Source organism: Urtica dioica, chromosome 6 (genome assembly GCF_054948205.1).
Source record: "Urtica dioica subsp. dioica isolate 48M chromosome 6, U.dioica_male_clone48M_v1_H2, whole genome shotgun sequence".
Lineage (NCBI taxonomy): Eukaryota > Viridiplantae > Streptophyta > Magnoliopsida > Rosales > Urticaceae > Urtica > Urtica dioica.
The window spans coordinates 37,984,491-37,987,767 of NC_142761.1; the positions used below are offsets into that span (position 1 = coordinate 37,984,491).

The 3,277-nt window shown below is 30.5% G+C and overlaps 1 long non-coding RNA gene across 2 annotated transcripts; it reads right to left on the bottom strand.

The window, feature by feature from the left end:
• Positions 1 to 369: 369 nt before the first annotated feature.
• Positions 370 to 2,928, bottom strand: LOC149393931 (uncharacterized). Of its 2 annotated transcripts, none has more exons than XR_016299789.1 (3): positions 2,861 to 2,928; positions 746 to 1,754; positions 370 to 658 (listed from the first exon to the last, which is right to left on the bottom strand). It is a non-coding gene; the product is annotated as an uncharacterized LOC149393931 (long non-coding RNA). The 2 variants fall into 2 exon arrangements; XR_016299788.1 differs by lacking the exon at positions 2,861 to 2,928 and adding an exon at positions 1,935 to 2,155.
• Between the last annotated feature and the right edge of the window lie 349 nt (positions 2,929 to 3,277).

Below are 3,277 nucleotides of genomic sequence, written 5' to 3' on the forward strand. Positions count from 1 at the left end.
ATATAAAGTATGTATAATAACTTATTTATAATATATAACTTATAAATATTATATAACTTATATATATATTATATCCATATTTTGTAATCTAAAGAGTATATTAAATTCAAAAACACTCTAAAGAACACATAAAAAAATAAAACTTCAAAAACTACCACATAAATAAATCATTCACTACTACTTTATTAAAAAAAACTAACGTAACTCGAACACAAAAATTTTAGTTTTTTAATTAAGCTAAAAAAAAATTGGGATTTCACATTCTCCTCCATGATTCTTTAAAGTTTTATATGTAATATATAGAACACAATATATATATATATATATATATATATATATATAAAGAGAAACGCAGTTTTACTGTTCATACAGACTCATTTTACTGTTACGCCTAAAAGTGAAGTGACGAATTTGCCCCTTAAAATTATTATAATTACATAACTTGCCATTTAGTGATATTACAAAATTGACACTCAGGCTATTAGATAAAAAAAAATTGTCTGGAGACTTCTAGATAAATGTCGCAGATGACAGAATGTCTTGGATTCTTATCCTGAAATTTCTGGATTTTTGGACTCTACTTCTTATCCTGAAAATTCTGGAATTTTGACGTCAGTCATTTTAGTCTATATATATAGCTACCAAACCTTGCTCAAATCTATATAGAAAACAAAGCAAAAATCAGACCCTTAGAAAAAAAAAACCTCAGTTCATTGCCTACAAAATTAACCATAACAAATCTTGCCTGATTCTCTTTGAAGCGTGATTCTCTCTGCCTGATACTCAAATATTCAATAGCTAAAAAAACAAATCAACATATCTGCCAACATAAATGTTTTCAGCACGTTTTCATGTACATGCCCGATATTCTCTTTGAAGAAAACAAATATTCAATAGCCAAAAGATTTTCTCTTTGAAGAAAACAAATATTCAATAGCCAAAAAAACAAATCAACATATCTGATAACATAAATGTTTTCAGCAAGCTTTCATGTACAAGCCTGATTTTTTCTTTGAAGAAAACTCAAATATTCAACATATAACATGATACTCAAATATTCAATAGCTAAAAAAATAAATCAACATATCTGCCAACATAATGTTTTCAGCAAGCTTTCATGTACAAGCCTGATTTTCTCTTTGAAGAAAACTCAAATGCTCAACATATAAGATGATACTCAATTATTCAATAGCTAAAAAAACAAATCAACATATCTGTCATATTTTCAGCAAGCTTTCATGTAAAATAAAGAGCTATGAATTACAATATATTGAGCAATGCTTAACATATTTCTATCACCAGGCAAATACAAAAAATAAAGCATCTGTTAATGATACCGAATACGTAAAATATAAATGCGGATGTATGACTAAGAAATCCCAATACCTGAAAAGCGCTTGCAGTTCAACTAACCCATTTCGCCAAAGAATGCCTTTTTTTTACCACACATCAATCATATCAATACGAAATCATAGCAGGAACATAGCTTCCAAATTGATTGAGATCTCAAGAATTATGAGCTTTTTGAATAACACTTCCATTCGCTTCCATATAATCAAACTCTCGAATTGAGAAAATTCAGAGACAAAATAAAATAAAATCGTCTAAAAAAATAAGGAACCCTGAAAATTTTGAACAAATCAAAATGAAATCTTACCAAACTTCCATCACTAAGAAGCAAAGCGACATGGACGAGCTAGATTCCAGCTCGATCTTCAACCTCGACATTGGCGCAGAGTGGTTCCACATCCAACCTTGACGAACACGGGGAATTATCAAATAAATAAACATTCTAAAAGGAAAGGTGTATTTTTTGAAACAGAAAAAGGAAACCTAATAGGAAAGGGAACGAGAGAATGAGAAAAGAAAAAAAAAACCTAATCTGAGAGAGAGAGAAAAAAAAATACAATCAAGAGAAATCAAGAAAATCTTACCAATTTCGATGGAAAGATTTAAAAACCCTAACCTAATCGCCGACGTAGAGAGAGAGAGAGAGAGAGAGAGAGAGAGAGAGAATGGACGAGATATTCAAAAGTAAAGTAAAAGAGATAAGGTAATATGTTGTTTTCTCTGAGCAAAACATATATGTATTCGTTATTTCTTTTTCTTTTTTGTTCTGATTCTTTTTTTTAGCTCGAGTTACAGTTTCATTTGTATCTTTAAGACACAAATGTGATGCATAAAATAATTCATAAATCAGATTTATTTTTTACCAACTTAATGTTTCTTTACTATTTTCCAATTGAAGCAACCCCTACAATGACTTGGTAATTAAAGAAATATGCGAAAATACTTGGAACCATAAATCCAGCTATTGAAGAACAACCTCTCTAAATGTCAAATTACTAATGCAGCAATACTTGGTGGATGTTTTTTTGTTTTCAGTTTAGCTTTAGGGTTTTTGGTTGGAGTATGGACTCTTTTAATTTTTATCATGCTTGTTTTGTTTTGGTTTGTTTTGGACTCGGATTAGCCGTAGTCGCATCTCCCGTAGTGGATTTCCTGTTAGGTTTTTATCTATGCAGGTTGAAGAGCCACCCTATTCGTGGTTATCGGACCGAGTTTGGTTGGATTTTTCCATCGCCATTCTTTGGGTTTTTTAACGAGCCTCTTGTGTGCTCTATTGGTGCTTGTAATCCTTCCCGTTGTCGGAAGTTTGCACATATCGTTCTTTTACCGGAATTTAGTGTTAGATTCACCTCGACTTAGGTCTTGGTAATCCATGTACTAAGGTGTTATTCTCCTGTATTGATGGGTTTTTACCCAATTTTAATGGAAAATCCGTACTATTCAAAAAAAAAAATTCAGAACAAAATAAGGTAAATTAGATATATAGTGAGAGAGTATTACGAAGACAAACCGGTAAGTTGGAATTGCTTTGAATTCCCTTCTTCCCAAATTCGAAACTTGAGAGAGACTCTTTTTCTTAACCCTAATATCCGACATTTATGTGTTTGGTCCTTCTTTACTTTTCTCTTGATTGACAAACGCAAAAAAAAAAAAAAAAAAATTTAAAAGAATCGAGTTGGAGAAAAGACTGTTGGGCTGGGCTTCTGGGATTTTTTAAATGGGCTTTAAAATTATTTTTATAATTGAGATTATTGTGAAGGATTTTATTGCATTTCATATTTGTCCAGATTTTGCCTAATTACTTCAAATTTTCAAAATTGTAATGTAAATAGATTTTGATATTAAGGGACTTATATAAAAAAAATTATCTTTCAATTTGATAGGTATAATGCCACAAAATGGTTCTAAGAGCTTTTCTTAGCGATAA